This window comes from Peromyscus leucopus, chromosome 2 (assembly GCF_004664715.2).
Source record: "Peromyscus leucopus breed LL Stock chromosome 2, UCI_PerLeu_2.1, whole genome shotgun sequence".
Classification (NCBI taxonomy): Eukaryota; Metazoa; Chordata; class Mammalia; order Rodentia; family Cricetidae; genus Peromyscus; species Peromyscus leucopus.
Genome location: NC_051064.1, coordinates 136,117,832 through 136,136,961, shown reverse-complemented (window position 1 = coordinate 136,136,961; position 19,130 = coordinate 136,117,832). Strand labels below are relative to the sequence as shown.

The window sequence follows — 19,130 nt, the reverse complement described above, 5'->3', positions numbered from 1 at the left end:
ACCCAGTTGAAGCTGGGAGGAGGAGTTCATGTCTGTATCTTGCATTCCTGAAACTGAGACAGAATTATCACAAGTTCCAGGCTACCTTGGATTACATAGTGTAGGACTCTCAAAAAATTAAAAATATAAATAAATAAAAATGAGCTGGGTATGGTGATACAAACCTATAATTCCAGCACTCAGCAGGCTGAAACACAAAGATCTCTTAGTTCGAAGACCAAAGATCCCATAGTCAAAAAGCAAAACCAAACAGAATAAAATCTAATCCTGGCAGTAAGGAGGTGGAGACCGGAAGATCAGAAGTTCAAGGTCCTGGCTGGCCCTGGGATATGATCTAAGCCAGCCTATGCTACTTGAGAACCTGTTTCAAAAAATAAACAGAAACCCTCTCACAAACAAAAAGCAAAATTCATTGAATTAAGAGCTTCAGAATGATTTTCTATGTGACAGCCTAAATGACGGAACTGATTTAAAGAGGAGTGGAATATTTAAGCATGAAAGGTGTTACTGAAGCTCTAACTGACTTGTTAGTTTAAAGAGGCTCAGTTATTAGTTCTGTATTCCATTCTGGAAGTTTGGTTTATTTAAAGTAAAACTGACACTTGTCTGAAATTTGCTGATTGTTTGTTGAATTTGTTATAAACCCTTCTCCTCTTGTGTGTGTGTGTGTGTGTAGTGTGGGGGAGGTGGGGGAGAGGGAGGGGAGAGGAGAAAAGGAGGAAAAGAAACAGAGGGAAAGGAACCTTGGGGAAGCAGGTCCACACCCCATCACTCATCAGTCCCAGTACCCCTTCCCTGCTGTCTCTCTCTCTCCCTCTACAGCACTTCATCCCAAGCAGGCACATGTCTCTAGTTTTCCTCTCCAACTAAATCTGCATGCCATAGTGATGGAGAAGTTGCCCACTGATGTACTGCACCTGCAACAGTGCCTGAACTAGTTACTAAACAAAGGAAAGGAAAACAACTGGCTTCCACCTGCAAGTTGACATGGGGGGATGGGAAAGGATTTCAGGTGATCATTGGAATGGCAGCAAGGATCCATGGAAGCAAAGAAGTATGGGCATGTTTAACACCAATCCTGCTAGAACATAAAGTACATGTGCAACCACAGTGGGAGATAAGAATTGCTGTAAGCCAGTGGTTCTCAACTTGAGGGTGTCGAATGACCCTTTCACGAGGGTCGACCAAGAGCAGTAGAAAACAGATATTTACATTACGGTTCCTAACAGTAGCAAAATTACAGTTGAAATAGCAATGAAAATAATTTTCTGGCTGGGAGTCACCACAACATGAGGAACTGTATTAAAGGGTCGCAACATTAGCAGCATTAGGAAGGTTGAGAACCACTGCTATAAAGCAATGTTTTTTTCAAAATCCACCTGTGTTCCTCCCCTTCCTTACTCCCCAAGTGCAGAGACCATTTTGTTGCTCTTTGCTAAATAAAAAACTAGCTCCAGATCCACAGCCTGACATTCAGGCTCACAACTGTCACAGTCTAGACCCCGTGAATGGACACTTGCATCCCCTGCCTCCTGGGCCGTTACCCTAGCTAGCTGGAATGCTTCTGTTTCTTATTCCTGAAGCAGCCTTTCCTATTGCAGTCCATTTGTGAAAATCTAGGTGATTCTGTAAGACTGTTCACATATCTTTATTAATTCTTCAGGATCACTTTCCTGTTAGCTCTCTGTGGAAAGCCACTTTTTGCCTCACATGTCTTTGCCATAATAAAGGAGGCCCGTGTAGGTAGGACCCCGACGTTCATCGTTGTCTCCACTGCAGGATTTAGTAGATCGCTTGCTTCCTAACAGGCACGCAGTACGTCTTACTGTGAGTCAATGCATTTAGGTAGAATTGCTAACTCCACTGCTGGTTAGAGGGCTGGAAATCCCCTTTAAAATATGCAGTCCTTCGGAAAAGGACCGTCTGTTCAACAGTTGTGTTTGGTGGGTAGTTGACAGAAAATAAAGCACAGGCTGGCTGATATTGCTGGCCGTGTCCTTAAAACCCCGATGATTTAGTGGTGAGAATTTGCCTGGTCAGCTGTCAGCTCCATTTCTCGGAAGCCTTCACTCACTCTCGTGTGACCTGTCTTTAGTTTGGAGGGGTCTCAGCTTAGAGAGTCTCATTTGACTCTAGCTTTAGGATAGCTGGTGCTGCTTACAGTTAGTGCTGAATTTTAGTTCATCTTCCAAGTCCCAAGCAGTAAATTAGGAGTTTTCTTTTGGAAGCTGGAGAGATGGTTTGGCAGTTAGGAGTACGCGCTGCTCTCGCAGAGGACCCAGTTTGGTTCCTACAACTGCCTATAGCTTTTTTTTTTGGAGAATTAAAAACTGTTATCGTACAAGGGTCAAAATGGATGGGAAAGTATAGCCGTGGCGGGCAGTCACTGCCCTGATTAGCATTGTATGCCCATTCCAGTGGTCACAAATGGACCAAAGGTTCCACCACTCTGCATCAGGGTTTCCCAATGCTGTCCATTTGCTCCCAATCCTGAATTCTGATCCTGAGACAAGAGAAGGTGCCAGACAGTGCCTGGGCCACCATGCCCACAGCATAAAATGCCCATGGTGTAACCCATGACAGCCCATCTTCACGTAGTCGAAGCAGCTGGGCTGGGACAGCTGTAGGGACCCAAGGCCACTGGCATCTCTTTCACAGCCACTGTCGCTCTGCTCTAGGTCTCATCGTGCCTTTAACTCCAGAGAATCTGGTGTTCTCCTGGCCACTGGGCACTAGGCATGCAGGTAATGCACATGCAAAGGCAAAAACACTCGTACACATAAAATAAAACATAAGTAAGTACCCATGCCTTTAATCCCAATATTGGGAGGCAGAGGCAGGTGGATCTCCTGGAGTTTCAGGCCAGCCCTATCTACATACTGAGGTCAGTCTCACCACCTCTATCTGGGGGTGGGGTGGGGATGGGAGGGAGGGGGCGGGCTGCAGCGTTGTAGAACAACTGAAAAATATAAAAACAATAAACAAAACCAAAACTTTATTTTAAAGAATTTTTGTTTTTCTCTGTTTCAGGTGCCTAATTAGTTGTCATCCTCTCCCCCACCCCCTCCCCCAACTGGGGACTGAACTTTGAGACAGGGTCATGTAGTAAACTGCCCTGCTTTCTGGTTGCTGGGATTGCAGACATGAGCCACCACTCATGGCTCTAGGGAAAGCTTTCTTTTTCTGTGTATGATTTTTGTTGTTGTTCATTTGAAATAGGGTCTTATTCTGCAGTCCAGTTAGGCTTTGAAAGAGAACTTTCATATGGTAAAGTATAGGAGTCTTTTCTTCTCTAATGCTGGAACTGAGAGCAGTCTTTCCTAAAACAAAGTGAAATTTGAGCTTCAATCAAGCCTGCTTTCAAGATTTCACTTGATCCCCCCCCCAATGCTTATATCGTCTGTCATTTCACAGACTTTGTACCACTGCTTTCTTCCCTGTTGTTTGTGTCTTTCCCTTGAAATCTATTTTCCTAAGTAGGCTGGCTGTGATGCTGGGGCTTCGGTGATTGCCAAACCTGCCACTTTGCCATGTCTCAAGCAGAGTCAGGACTCACCCAGAAAGCACGTTGTATTTCGTGTCCTCTTCATTGCAGCTTTTTCGTGACTGCAGAGGCACAAATCAGTGCCAGTTTAAGCAATTTTCATTAAACCAGGAGCTGTTCCAGGCCCAGGGGAAGCCAGGCAGATGCACTGTGAGTGCCTGTGGCCAGAGGCGATAGTGTAGGAAGGAGCACTCCTCCGGAGTCCCAGCAAGCCTTTTCCTGGGGAGCCATTGTAACTCTGGCTGGGAGGCTTTTCCCCTTGCAGAAGCCTGGTGCTAGTGTATTTAGAGTAGATGCTGCATTTTCCAACTGCAGGGCAGAAGGGATGCACAGAAGAGCTGTCCATAATAATTGAGCAGATACAGACATTTGTGGAGTGCTGTGTGTAACTGCACTGTGGATTAACTCATTGGACTTTTTATTATTCAATAAAATGCTTGCTGAAGAACAGTGCTGGGCTCCCCCACCCTCACCCCTCTTTGCAAACGCTTTATTCCAGAGGCAGCTAGAGGAAAAGAAACAATAAAAAAAGAAAAATCACATGACTGGGAAAATGCAAGTGCTTGTTAAACTCACAAGAAGCCAGATAAATAGGTTGAAAGGGTGAAGAAAGTACTGGGTTGGGGCTGGGGATGTAGTTCAGTGGTAGAGTGTTTGCCATGAGGCTCTGGGTTCGATCCCCAGTACTATCAAACAAACAAATCCATATAAAACAAATGAAGAAGAAAACAGTTAGGGAAAGTTAGTGCCTTAGTTCATACTTGTTTTGCTTTAGTATCTCAGAGTAGTTCTTAGGATATACTCAAATGCAAGCTTAACTTTTTCTTACCCTCCCACCTCCCCTCCCCCCCAGCTGAGGACTGAACCCCCAGGGCCTTGCGTTTGCTGGGCAAGTGCTCTACCACTGAGCTAAATCCCCAACCCCCCCCCCTCTCTCCCTCCCTCCCTCTCTCTCCCTCCCTCCCTTCCCCCCTCTCTCTTTCTTTCTCTCTCCCTCTCTCCCTCTGTCTGTCTGTCTGTGAGACAGAGTGTCTCAGTGTAGCCCCACACTAGCCTTGACCCTGCAGTCTTCCTGCCTCAGCCTCTGGGTGCTAATATGTGTCTGAGGTCTGAGATCCCCAAGTTAGAGTCGGAGGGTGGTTGTTCTCAGAGTATCATCTTGGTCCGTTAGAAGGCGCAGTAGTTCGGATTCATGTTTCAGGTGTACAGTTCAGTGTAGTGCTTTGCTCTTTGCCAGGGTGTACTGGTGAGGGTGGGTACTGGAGAGCAGGAGAGGGGCCGTGGGACAGTGCTTGCCATGCTAGTGTGTGCACTTGAGTTGGGATCCCCAGCACCCATCAAGCCGGAGTAGCATGTGCGGTTATCTCAGTGCTCCTGGGAGACAGACAGACAGACACACATGAGAGTGAGTCTCTAGAGACCTGCAGGCCAGCTAGTCTGTGTGAGTAGTATGACTACATGAGTGAATGACTACAGAGACCCTGTCTAAACAAGGTGGAAGATGAGGACCCACACCCAAGTTTGTCCTCTGACCCCTACATGCATGATGTGGCACGTATACCCACCCCCACACTTTTTATTTTTAAAAATTGGATGCCGGAGCCATGCAGCATGCAGTGTTTAAATCCTGACTCCCCGCTTCACTTGGTGTCTGCACTGAGGTAGCAGAACCTGACTCTTGGGCTTTGGTAAGATTAGAAGTCTTGCTGGAGAGATGGCTCAGAGGTTAAGAGCACTGACTGCTCCTCCAAAGGTCCTGAGTTCAATTCCCAGCAACCACATGGTGGCTCACAGCCATCTGTAATGAGATCTGGTGCCCTCTTCTGGCCTGCAGTCATACATTCTGGATACATAATAAATAAATAAATCTTAAATATATATATATATATATAAAAGAGATTAGAAGTCTTAATAAGAAAACCACTTAGCGAGTGACCCCCAGCGGGCCCACTCACTTGCTCGTATGCCGCCTTGGGATGCAGCTAAGACTGCACTGGCCTGTGGTTAGTTACGGTGCAGTATGTGTGGTTTCAACCTCTGGGATGTTATGAAGATCTGCTTGGCGGCTTGGTAAAGAAGTGGAGAGCTTTGCATTCTAAATCAGAAGTGAGGAGTTAGTGCGACGGAAGCCCCAGGATCAGTGGGGCCTCCTTTCTGAGCTAACTGGCAGCTCACAGTTGTGCTGGTAGTCACCAAGTGCCTGACGGTGAGCTCCATCTGAGTCCTGCCTCGGCTCCCAGGACTCTAGCTAAAGCATTAGGAAGAGTGTTTTTCCTGCCTCCTCTTCTACAGTGAAATTTCAAAAGAGGTCAAGAGTCCGTCTGTGACATTGGATAGAGTGGTTCTGTAGGGTATTTTTAATTACTGATTTTTGGTTTCCCGTGCTTCCAAATTCCATGCTTTCTTATTTTTGTTTTTATTGTATGCAGTTATTAAATTGATTGGTCATATATTAACTAGTATTAAATAATGCTCTCTTAAGGGGAAACATAGATGTGTATGGATATTTTAAAATCTCCATCCCAAGAGACTTTGAGCTCATTTAACTTGTAGCAGAAGAAATAGAGGTAGTGTAAATTTACATGAAATTTTATTTTCCTTTTTGAGAGAGTCAACTTATGTAACCCAGGCTGTCACTGAAATCGAAATCCTCCTGCCTTTGCTTTCTGAGTGTTGGGTTATATGCCTGTGTTACCACACCCTGATTTACAGGCTTTATGCTTAGAGTTTTCATCTCTAGCCGGCCTGGAATTCCTGATGTCGACTTTGCCTAGAACTCAGGCATCTTGAGTGCTGAGAGTAAAGGCTTGTGCTATCCTGACTGGCTAGTGGTTTTTAAGGGCCAAGGGTGGATTTGCAGTCTCCTAGTCTTCATTTCTAGAGTCTAAGTGTCTAGTTTCATCTTTCTATCACAATGGGATGGTAATAAAGCTGTAAACTTGAGTGTATGGTTGTAATTAGTAGGTGACTCAAGGATCATAAAGTGATGTTATCTTTTATCTTATTATAATGTTATAAACTTTTTGAAAGTACTTAATTTACTCCCACACAGGACACAGTAAACTGATAAAAGCCAAGATGCTAAAGTCGGGATAATAGACAGCTCTGGGTGCTGATTGTGGGCCAGGCACAGGATGCCAGCCTTTTATATGTGTTAGCCAAGTTAATCCTCACATAAACTCTGAAATAGGCATGCCAATTCTGTGTCATATGTGAGGTTCAGAGAGGGCCAATAAATATAGGCTGGGATCTTAGAGTTCCTGTCTGAATCTTTCTTTTCTTTTCTTCTCCCCACCCCTTTGTTTTAGGTGCTGACTCTTGAACCCAGGGCCTCACGCATGTCACTCTGTCTGTGTTCTACCACAGAGTGACAACCCTAACACCTCTGATAACATTTAGAAGGAAATTATGGGGTTTCCATTGCTTCACTTCTTTGTGTTTTGGGGGCCTGGTTGATTAGTCTCTTGTAAAAGACTTTAAAGGGTCTCTCTAGAAGCACAATAGAGGAACCTCACTTGCACATTGTGTATTTGGATTTCAGAATTGTTTTCCAGTTTAGAAATGTCAAACTGGGCCAGGTTTAAAAAGCTACATCCTAATTTGTTAATGTTTTTCTCAAGTCGTTTCTCTTTCCTTTCTTTTCTTTTTTAAAACTCCCCCTTCAGAGGAGCCCACCCTTTGCATTGTTGGTAGAAGAAAAGCAAGGAAGTTTCTTTTTGTGGAGAGAGGAAATGGCTCCGTTCAGGACTTCATCCATATTAGGTATAAACTAAATATAGCTGTGTGATCCAGGGGTGAGGTCACACTTACAGTTTCCTAAGCAGGGCTAATGAGGTCCGCCAGTACTTTTCAATCTGCCTCCCCGGCTTTTTGGCTCCCTGAAAAGGCTACTACATGGATTAGTCCTGTGGTCTTCTATATGGACCTCTGCCCCTTAACATATACCAAACCATTTATAAGGACTAAGAGTAAAGAACTAAAATGTCTTGACCTTCTCATTGTCTTCTCATCCCCTTTCAGGCTGGCTTTATCAATGTTCAGCCTTTGTCAAGGGTATTTGTACTTGAGCTGGACTCGTGTAAGAAGCCTGTTCTATGTAATTTTTTTTTGTTCAGTGTTTTCAATGGTTAGATTCCAGTGTGGTTAAGTTACAAGATTTGCTCTGATTGGCTGCTTGTAGAGGTAGCGGAGAACTGAAAGATGGGCTAAATCTCCTGGTTTGAGCCAGAATACATTTTGTTCTTACTTAGATAAGGGCTCTTGAAGCTCCCAAAGCATTTTTACTCATAGTAAATGTGTTCAGCTCTTGTGACCCTTCCTAGAGCCCTTTGCAAGACACCCAACCACAGAGAATGTACATGCTTCTAAGGAAGCATGGACTTGCTTATGGCATATCTTCTTTTTTGTAAGTTTTTTGAGACAGGGTTTTTCTAAGTAATAGCCGTTGCTGTCCTTGAACTCAATTTATAGACCAGGCTGGCCTTGAACTCAGAGAGAGCTGCCTGCTTCTGCCTCCCAAGTGCTGGGATTCTTTTATTTCATTTTTTTTTTTAAACTTTGAGAGGGGATCTTATTCTATCCCAAGCTGGCCGTACCTCACTGTAGAGTCCAGGCTAGCCTCGAACTTATGGCAGTCGTCTTGCCTCAGCCTTCTGAGTACTAGAATTTATAGTTATGAGAAGCCACTGTGGCCATATAAGGCATAACTTTAAAAAGGTTTTGAAAATTTATTTATTTAGACAGTCCGAGTCTGTTCTGGCTGACCTGAACTTTGCAGAGCTCTCTTTCCTTGGCCGCCCAAGTGCTGAAGTTGCAAGCATGTGCCACAATGCCTGGCTGCTCATGGCATCTTGGGATGGATAGCTTGGAGCAGAACTAATACTCAGCACACTGCAAGGGTCTTAGGGATTAGTTTACGGAGCGAAATGTTCTCCAAGCATAGTTGAGATAGCTCTGCATTCTTCTTCTCTGGCCTCCTGGCTGCCTTAGCAGAATGGGTCCCTTCTCTCTGGTCCAGCTGGTGCCCATTCTGCCATCCATCTGAATCCTTTCTCATGCTTCTTTGTTCCTGGCTGATGTGAATTCCAGGAGTTCAGGATCAGGGGTGTGCTGGTTAATCTTCACTTAGCCAAGAGGCCAACTGTGATGGTCAGGCTTTACTGTAATCACCCAGGAAACACACCTGGGAGTGTCCAAGGGCATTTCTAGAGAGGTGTAACTGAGGACTGAAGATCTGCCCCAAATGTGGACACCCTTCCTATCCTCCTCTATCCTCCTCTGCTTGGATAGAGAGGGAAAGGAGAAACCAAGCTGTGTGCCAGCATCCGTTGTGTGCGTCTGGATGGTGGATGCAGAGTGGCCAGATGCTCGCTCTCCTGCAGTGCCTTGCCTTCCACAGTAGACCGGCCTCCCAAATTGTAAGCCAGACAAACTAACTCTTCCTTAAGCTACTTTTGCCAGGAATGTTGTCATAAAATGAGGAAAAAAATGAATATATCTCATCTTTTATAGCTGCCTATCATATTGGGATAAATGGAGATATAGGAGAGAATCCATTAACTTAGTAAATATTTGTTAGGATTCTGGGGCAAACTTTTCTGCATATTACAGGTATAAAGAATATTATGTTTGTTGCTGGTGTGGTTGGTGTTCCATCTTACATCATAGCAAACGCCACAGATAAAAGTCTATTTGGTCTTTAAGCTTACAACATGCAATTTGGGTTTGGCCAGGAGCTTATTCTATAGCCACTGGTCTCAACTTAATAACAGGTTAGCAAGGGTGTTAGAGTCTTAAAGTCATGTAACTGGCAGGCCAGGCTTAACTCCTGCATGTATGGTAATAGGTCTCTGCTGTTGTCTGTAAAGTAGGTGCTGGCTAGGCTAGGCTAGGTTTATTTTAGATGCCAAGGTTGTAGCCTGGACTTGAGTAGAGACCCTGACAGAAAGTTAAAGCTTGGCCTACGGTGTGTGCGCAGCTCAGCTGGTAGAGTGTTTGCCGAGCATGCCCGAGGCTCAGTCTGATTCCCAGCACCACATAAACTGACCGATGGCCCATGTTGCTAGAAGGTGGACACCAGGCTCAGAAGTCCACTGTCATCTTGTCTATGCAGTGAAGTCAAGGGCAGCCTTGGACTGTAGGAGACCCTGTCTCAAAAATGGGGAGTGGGAGGTAGGGAGAAAGTTGAGACCTCTCAGGTCCATAGTCTGGTCCAGAAAATTAACTTTTCACAATCAGAAAAATAGTGGATTGGAAAACAAATGTCGACGAATCAAAGTGCTTAGCAATATGGAGGCAATCTGTGAGGAAATTAAAAACATTTGGACTGACTTTATTTATTCCAAATAGACTATTTGAATGATAAAGGAGTTTGATTGTATCTAAAGTAAGGCAGGGGGTTGGGGATTTAGCTCAGTAGTAGAGTGCTTACCTAGCAAGCACAAGGCCCTGGGTTCAGTCCTCAGCTCCCGGGGGGGGGGGGGGGGAGGCAGGCACAGAGGTATTGTTTAAATTTGCCTTTATCATATTCTTTTGGGACTGTCTTTAAAATGGTAACTAAAAATTTCAGTAATAAATATGCTCTTATACTATTCAGATTAAAAAAATAGGTCTGCTAAGGAGGTTAAAGAGGTAAATAGGAATTCTGAATATTAAGTTTTAATAGCTGAAGTAAGATAATTTTGTTTATAATTTTTAAAAATTTAGTTTTCAAGTGTAGCCTTGGCTGCCCTGGAACTCACTCTGTATACCAGGCTGGCCTTGAACTCAGAGATCTGCCTGCCTCTGCCTCCTGAGTGGTGGGATTAAAAGCGCGCAGCACGACACCACTGCCTGGCTGTAATTCTGTTTTTAAAGTTTACCCTCACATAAACTTATTTATGTTCTGAATTTGTTTTGTTTTGTGTTTGAGACAGGGTCTTATGTAGCTCAGGCTAGCCCTGAACTCAAAGTAGTCCTCCTGCCTCAGATTCCAGGCCTGGCAACATATAATCTCTTAAAGAAAAAACTACCTAGAAAATGTAGATATATTTGGAGGTAAAAACTTAGGCTTTTGATTTCATAGTTGAACTCTTAGTCAAGTGTCTACCCAGGCCTGTGTATTCCCAGCTCCTTAGGACGTTGAGGCAGGAGGGTCACAAGTCCAGGCCTGCCTGTGCTGCCGAGTGAGGTCCTTGCCCCTCTGGGGCATCTCCTTGAGACCCTGGCTCAAAGAGTGCTTGCCTAATATGTGCAAGGCCCTGGGTTCAGTCCCACTACTGGGGTTGGGAGTTGGGGGACAAACCCAAACCAAACAAAAAAGAAATAGCTGTTGCACATAGAATTTAGGTAGAGGCTAGAGAGGTGACTCAGCATTCCCAGCACCACATGGCAGCTCACAACTGTCTGTGACTCAATTCCAGGGGACCCGACATATACAAAATAAAAATAAATATATTTAAAAAATAAACAAATTTAGGTAGCTGCCATAGCACAGATGGGAGGAATTTTTCATTGTTTTTCATTCATTCCCAGTATTCTTGATAATTTAGGTTGGAGTTATATGTATTTTAAGTTAACTTTAGGGAAGAAAAACTTTGTGCTTGAAATAAGAACAAGTCATTCAGTAGAGCTGGGGTGTGGAATTGGTCTGTCTGGCTCATATCTTCAGTCTGTGGTTGTGGTGACATGACATGGCAGAAGTTTCCCAGGGGCTTTTCTCTGTAGACATCCACCCTCAGGCATAATGGGCACTGCCCACGGGTGACCCTTGTACTGGATATACTTATAAAATATGCACTAGACTTAAAGACTTAAAGAATGTAATGCCTTATGTTCTTTTTTCTTTTGTTTTGGTGTTTTGAGACAGGGTTTCTCTGTGTAGCCCCTGACTGTCTTGGAACTTTCTTTATACACCAGGCTGGCCTTGAAACTCACAGAGATCCTCCTGCCTTTGCCTCCGGGGTGGTGGGATTAAAGGTGTGTGCCACCAATTCTAGGCCAATGCTCTAGGTTGAGATGATGATGTTTTAGATGTTTGAGTTAAATAAAGGTACTATTTATAGTGGAACATGGTGATGCATGCCTTTAATCCCAGCACTTGAGAGGCAGAGGCAGGTGTGAGGCCAGGTTGGCCCACACAGTGAGTTTCATTCAGGGCAGCCAAGGCTATACAGTGAGATCCTGCCTCAAAAAGAGAGAGGTTATTTATATTAATTTTGTTTGTTTTTTGAGATGGGGTTTCACTATATAGCCCTGACTGACCTGGAACTCACTATAATCTTTGTTTATTTAGTTTTTGTTTTGTCTTTTTTTTTTTTTTTGTTTTTTTTTGGTTTTTCGAGACAGGGTTTCTCTGTGTAGCTTTGCGCCTTTCCTGGAACTCGCTTTGGAGACCAGACTGGCCTCAAACTCACAGAGATCCGCCTGCCTCCCCAGTGCTGGGATTAAAGGAGTGCACCACCACTGCCCGGCTTGTTTTGTCTTTCAAGACAGGGTTTCTCTGTGTAGTTTTGGTGCCTGTCCTAGATCTTGCTCTGTAGACCAGACTGGCCTCTAATTCAGAGATCCACCTGGTTCTGCCTCCTGAGTGCTGGGATTAAAGGCATGCGCCGCCGCTGCCCGGCTTGTTTATTTAGTTTTTAAAGATTTATTTTTATTTATGTGTGTATGTCTGTGTCTAGCATGTGTGTGCAGGTGTTTGGAGGCAGCTGGAATTACAGGCATTTATAAGCTATCTGACATCAATGTAAACTCAGGTCCTTTGAAAGAGCAGCAAGACCTCTTAACTCTGAGCCAATTCTCCAGCCATTTATTCAGTTTTTTGTGACAGGCTCTCACTACGGATCTTAGGCAAGGCCTCAAACTTGCTGAGAGTTCTAGGGGTGTGCTGACTGATCCCTGCTGTTCCTAAGAGCTTTTTCCTTTTTCTTTTTTGCTGGGGAACAGGCTGTCTCAGAACTGACAGCTCTTCCCCTGCCTCAGCCTCTGAGTGCAGGGTTACAATTGTGTCCTTTTTTCTTTTTCTGAGACAGAGTCTCCTGTGTTGCTGACCTTGAATTAATTCACAATAAAGCTGAACATGTCCTTGAATTCCTGATATTACTGCCTCCGTCCTTCCCCCTCTTCCGTCCTTCCCTGGCCCCTTTCTCCAATGTCGCTCTTACAGATGTGGGCCACCATGCCTACCCGGACAGTGTGCCTTTATTGAAGAATTTGGAAGAAAAAACGATGGGTCCCCAGGGAAGGAGGTGGGATCACTTTCAGTCAAGGTTCTAAATTATATGGTTTATAATTTCTTCTGAAGAAAGAGCAGCCACTGTTTCTTCTGGGCAGTGAATACAGATAGGCAAAGTTTTTATCGTGGTCCTGCTCTGCTCAGGTGGAGTGTCTGGGTTTTCTCCACCTGACATGGTATTTTTAAAAAAGATTCTGGCTGAGACAGTCCAGGTTTGATCTTTTTTTTTTTTTTTTTTTTTTTTTTTTTTTTGGTTTTTCGAGACAGGGTTTCTCTGCGTAGTTTTGCGCCTTTCCTGGAGCTCACTTGGTAGCCCAGGCTGGCCTCGAACTCACAGAGATCCGCCTGCCTCTGCCTCCCGAGTGCTGGGATTAAAGGCGTGCGCCACCACCGCCCGGCCCCAGGTTTGATCTTAACAGATTAGAACTCCTTTTTTCCTGTTCAGCATGTGCTCCAAGTAGGGAACCAGAGTACTTGGGCATTCTCAACTGGTGTTAATTCCCTCAAGTAATGTACTCAGTATTTTAAAATTCAAGTTCTAGTATATTTAAGCAATTTAATATTTGTGCAGCGTTTATAAACATTTGGTGCATTTTCTTCTATTTTTTCCCCCTTGTGTAACAGCTCTGACAACAGTCTTGTAGACTAAGCTGGTCTTGTACTCAGATCTGCCTGGCTCTACCTCCTGAGTGCTGGAATTAAAAGCGTTAACCACCACCTGGCTGCATTTTCTCAAATGTGAAAAAGGAAAGAAGCTTCTTATTTCTACCTCCTCTCTCCCCAAGTGTGTGCTGAGGTTGGGAATGGTTTTTGGTTTGTAGACTGTCCAGGGGAATAGACCCCTTTACTATGTCTTGAAGGGCTGGACACTACCCTGCTGCAGGCTGTATATCTCCCCACCCCCCCCAGGCTTTTTTCTACCCAGGTGTTTAACCCAAAGTTTCCCGAGCCCCTTGAGCTCTCTGTAATGTCCTGTCATCCCAGTCATTGTCACAAACACAGGGCTGTACTTTTCGGGTTTGGTTGGACCATACTTTCTATCTCCATTGCCTTTCCAGCCAGCCCTGCCCAGCCTGGCTCCATCTGTCTGTCATCAGTCCCATACCTCAGCCTGATTTTTCACTGAGTACGTTCTTACTGCCTTAAATGGAAGTTGGACTTTGGCCTCTGTGTCCCTATATCAATTCCTTTCATTCCTTTCTTGAGTGATCTCTCGCTTCTTCCTCCTGCCACACCCGAAGCTCAGAACTACACTCTCTGCCTTGGAGTGTGTTCTTACTGATCACTTTCCACATGTTGACTGTCTTTAGAGATTTAATCTATTTACTCATTGGATAGCGATAATAATTTGAAGTACACGTTCTTCCCCATTTTATGGAGGAAACACTTGAGAACCAGAGAGGTTAAATAAGTCTCTAGTATCACACAGGTAGTTAGTTAGAAGCACCAGTATGCTTCAAACCAGGCATTCTGCTTTCAGTCCCTGTTAGAGACACTGAGTTCAATACTCTTGATAGGCTGGGCCTGTGGTGTTGGTTACGCAGCGGCACTCGTGGCTGGCCGACGGAGCAGAGTGCTGGATGTATTGGTGATGGAAGATTCACCAGCCATAGTTACTTTTCTAGAGCTTTATTGGGAGAGAGAGGGAGGGAGAGAGAGGGAGCTTTATTGGGAGAGAGAGGGAGGGAGAGAGAGGGAGCTTTATTGGGAGAGAGAGGGAGGGGAGAAAGGGAGAGAGAGAGAGAGGAAGAGAAAGAGAAAGAGAAGGAGAGATTTCGGAAAGAGAGAACACAGAGGGCACGCCCGCCTTTTAGGCTGGGACGCCATCGCAGGCTGGTGATGTAATTAAGGACATAATCCTTATATCTGGCACACACCTTTAATCCCAGAATTTGGGAGGCAGAGGCAGGCGGATCTCTGAGTTCAAGGCTGAGGCCAGTCTAATCTACAGAGTGAATTCTAGGACAGCCAAGGCTGCACAGAGAAACCCTGTCTGGAAAACAGCAAGCAAGCAAGCTCTTGGTAAACATTTGTCAAACAAACCAATGGGTCATTTCTCCTTTGAGCAGGAAAATCTGCCTTTTAATGTTTCAGATGTCTGTTGTGGCCTGGTTTTGTGCTCAATGAGCCTAGTTAGAAACTCTATTTTTCTTAGTCTAGGTGATGTCTGTGAGCTATTCCAACATCACTAAGTGCCCAAGGGTAACCAAGTACTCAGAGAAAGGGAGGAAGGAAGGACGGGCCTGGAGTGGAGTATTTATCTTCAGAGATCAGGTCTGTTCATTCCTGCTTGTTTGCCTGCTGTAGTGCTTGGAGATGAGGGTGTGCACAAGGCGGAGAAAGGAGAGCTGGGTTCCAGGCACAGGGTGTTCTGTGTGATGTTCTGCTCTCAGACCTGGGGCGGGGGGAATACGACCCAGCTCACTTGCGGGAGAGCAATCTAGATGGCAGCCTGTGGGAAAGAGCTAATTATAGATGGAGCGGCACCCTGGGATGCTGGCTCTTCTGTCCTCAAAGAGCTTTCCTTCCCTTGGTCCTCAGCACACAGTCTTCCATTCTCCACACTAGGGCTACCCCTTTTGGTAATACTGGGGATTAACTCCCCCTGAACTAACCCAAGCCCTTCCAGCTAGTCTAATCTAGAGGTAAATGACAGTACTGATATAGCTACTTGTGATTGTGAATAATAGAAAGTCCAAGTTCAGTGTGGCTTCAGCAACCAAGGGAATAAATACATGGATAAAAGTGCAGCAAGAGCAGCAAGCGTGTGGACGGCACACCAGATTCCAGCTGTTTCTTCCTGACTCCTGCCTCTGTCCTCTGGTCACATCCAAGGAGTCCCTTCTGCAATCTTTGGGGTGTGTGTATGTGTGTGTGTGTGTGTGTGTCTGTGTGTGTCTGTGTATGTATGGAAGATTCTGGGAATTGAACCCCAGGCCTTTTGCATGTGAGGAAAGTATTTTACCACTGAGCTATGAGAGAGAGGGGGAGAGGGAGAGAGACAGGCAGACAGACAGAGACAGACAGAGAGAGAATTTGAATGAAAGAATAAATATGAATCTATCTAAGTTGCTCAGGCTGGTTTTGAATTCTCTATGTAGCTGAGTGTGACCTTGAATTTCTGATCCTCCTAATTCTACCTTTCAAGTACAGGAGTTAGCCGGTGTGCGGTGTGTGACACCATACCCAGTATGTGTGTGACACCGTACCCGGTGTGTGTGTGTGTGTGTGACACCATACCCTGTGTGTGTGTGTGTGTGTGTGTGTGTGTGACACCGTACCCGGTGTGTGTGTGTGTGTGTGTGTGTGTGTGTGTGTGTGTGTGTGACACCGTACCCGGTGTGTGTGTGTGTGTGTGTGTGTGTGTGTGTGTGTGACACCGTACCCGGTGTGTGTGTGTGTGTGTGTGTGTGAGAGAGAGAGACACCGTACCCGGTGTGTGTGAGAGACACCGTACCCAGTGTGTGCTGTGCGGAGGGTCTCATGTATGCTAGGCAAGCCGTCTACAAACTGAAGTACACCCTAGGCTCCTTAATTTAAACTTTGGATAAAAATATGTCAGGAAAAAGCAAATAGTTTTCTAAGGCACTGGCCTAAAACACCTTCTTTGCAATTCAGACTTTAATTGTTCACCAATCAGTGAAAGCTAGTAAGTGGTAAAGTATTTATAGCAGCTGAAGTCCCAGGCAGGGGAAGTTAGAAAACCAGTGAGATGGTAAAGTCCAGCACAGGCCGTAGGCATGCAGACAGGAAGAGTGTCAGCACACAGCAGTGACTCAGGAGACCACAGGGGAGTCATGGCTGCGAAGAAAGGATAGGCTTGCTCTAGCCCGTCACTCTGTAAAGGTGGAGAACCTTGATCAGGGCCCCAGAGCTACATCTTTACAAGGTCTCATGATCTGCTGCAACAGAGCTGAGAGGTTGGATGATGGGTTTGGGCTAGAGTAACCCAGAAGTTTCTTTTTTTCTTTTGGTTTTCTAAGACAGGGTTTCTCTATGTAACAGGCCTGGCTGCCCTGGAATTTACTCTGTAGACCAGGCTGGCCTCGAACTCAGAGATCCATCTGCCTCTGCCTCCCGAGTGCTGAGATTAAAGGGGCACACCACCACCTGGCTGAAGTTTCTTAGAGGCGGGATTTGGGGCTTGATTGAAGGGCCAGGAGAGCAGAGTTCCTCTCAGACAGAGGAGACTATGATTTTAGTCATGCACCATACAGCCCAGGATGGAAGGGGCAACCTGGGATCACAGCAGGGACCTCATCTAAGGAAAGAGGCAGAGGGTTCTGACAGACCTCAGCTTTACAAAGTGTGTGTGTGTGTTTGTGTGTCTGTGTGTCTGTCTGTCTGTGTCTGAGACCTTTTCTTTTAAAAATAGAACTATTTAGCCACAGTTGGTAAATGAATCAGAGTTTGGTCATTTATCAAGGAAACTGATACCATCTTGAGTCTCTGGAAGGTGAAGTGTCTGCTTCAGCTCTACAGGTGTAACCATGGGCAGCTGTAACCCTGGGAGCTGTGGTGAAGAGGATGCTTCAGACTTGCACTTAGCAGGGCATTTAGCTAAAGCAGTTGACCCATTTTAGTCACCACAGTAAGTCTGATTCCAGGTGACCTTCGTAGTAACAGGGGCAAGTTTAAGATGGGGGAACGGTAGCTGCTGTATTTCAAGTTGATCTCTCCCTTTTAAATTAAAGAATAGTATGAAAAGACTTTTTTTTTCCCTTCTTGTTTGTTTGTTTGGGACAGGTTTTCTCTGTATAGCCCTGGCTGTCCTGGAACTCAGACTGGCCTTGAACTAGAGATCCTCCTGCCTCTGCCTCCCTAGTGCTGGGATCAAAGACGTGCGCCACCACTGGGCAATTTATGGCACTTTTGAGAAAATGTTAAACAAGTGTTACTTTACTTGAGATGAGGTTGGGGAACTTCAATGTATTTTAGACTGAAAATTTTATGAGTTCTCATCAGAGTAAGCACTGTAGACTACAGGTAATAGGAGGGCAGGAGTCAAGTCGTCTTTCTCTCTTTGGATCTTTTTTGGGTTCATTTGGGTCCTCACAGGAGTAAGGAATGGACAGAAACGTTTGTGTATATGTGTGTTTGTGTGCATAAAAGGTCAGAGGTCAGCCTTGGCTGCTGTTCCCCAGGAACATCTTTCTTAGCATTTTTATTTGATGCATATAGATGTTTTGTCTGAATATATGTCTGTGCATCACTCATGCACCTGGTACCTGCTGAGTAACAGATGGAGGTGTCAGGACCCTGGAACTAGAATTGCATACAGATGTGGATGCTGGGAATTGAAACTGGGTTCTCTGGAAGAGCAGCAAGCTCTCTTAGTCACTGAGCCTTCTCTTTATCCTAGCCTGTTTGCTTCTGGAAAGTAAGTAGGCTACCCCAGCTTCTACTCACTTTAAAACTATTAATCTTTAATTTTTATATTTGTGTATGTTTGTATGCTCATGTGCACGCAGGTACAGGAGGAGGGAGAAGTTGTGGATCTTCTGTGGCTGGAGTTTTCAGTGGGTGCTGGGAACTGAACTCAGTATCTCTGCCAGAGCAGGAAGTGCTCTTAACTGCTAAGCCAGCTCTCCAGACCCTACCCCTCTACCACTGCTTTAAAAAAAAAAAAAAACAAAAAAAAACAGACTGAGCCATCACCTCCAGCCCCTCCTTTTTGGGGGGAGAGGGAGGTGAATGTCATGTAGCACAGGTTAGCTTTTCTTTAACTGGCCCAATCACCAAGAGAAAGAAATTAAAAAAAAAAAAAAATTGAACTCACTGAGATCCTTCTGCCTCCAACTCCCATGCTTGGCCATTCTTGAATTTCTTTATCTGGGTGGATTAATTAAATTTGGGTATGCTTTAGTTAAGATGAGATAGGGTAGCATTATTTTTGTTTGATTTTTGAGAAAAGGTTTTACTATGTAGCCTTGGCTGGCTTGAAATTTGCTATGTAGACCATTCTTGAACTCAGAGATCCTCTGCCTTTGGCTCCCCGAGTGCTGGGATTAAAGGCATGCACCATCACTTTGGACCAAGAAGCCTTCTAGGGGGTGGGGGAACACACATTGCTGTTTACCAACTGGTTATCAGTTACTGGCCTTCAAAGAGCAGAGTCCAAAGAAGAGTTTAACCATGGAGCAAATTCTTTCCAGGTGTTGATATTTTTCCCCCTCTCAAAATTTTTTTTCTTTGTCAGTGTTTATGAACATTCAATGTACCCACCAAATGCATCAGACTTTGAATTACTAGAAGTGTTTTGTAAAACGGCAATGTCAGACCCCCACCGCAGATGTACTGAATCATGTCTAGAGGCGGGATCTCATAATTTGCATTTAAATCTATTTCATTGAAGGCTTTGTCTCTAGGTAT

At 44.9% G+C, this 19,130-nt stretch overlaps 1 protein-coding gene and 1 pseudogene across 1 annotated transcript in view; one reads left to right on the top strand and one right to left on the bottom strand.

Annotated features, from left to right (window-relative positions):
• Clic4 (chloride intracellular channel 4) overlaps positions 1-19,130 on the top strand; it is a 64,909-nt gene that overhangs the window by 9,626 nt on the left and 36,153 nt on the right. The window lies entirely within an intron of this gene.
• LOC114697245 lies at positions 2,319-2,647 on the bottom strand (annotated as a pseudogene).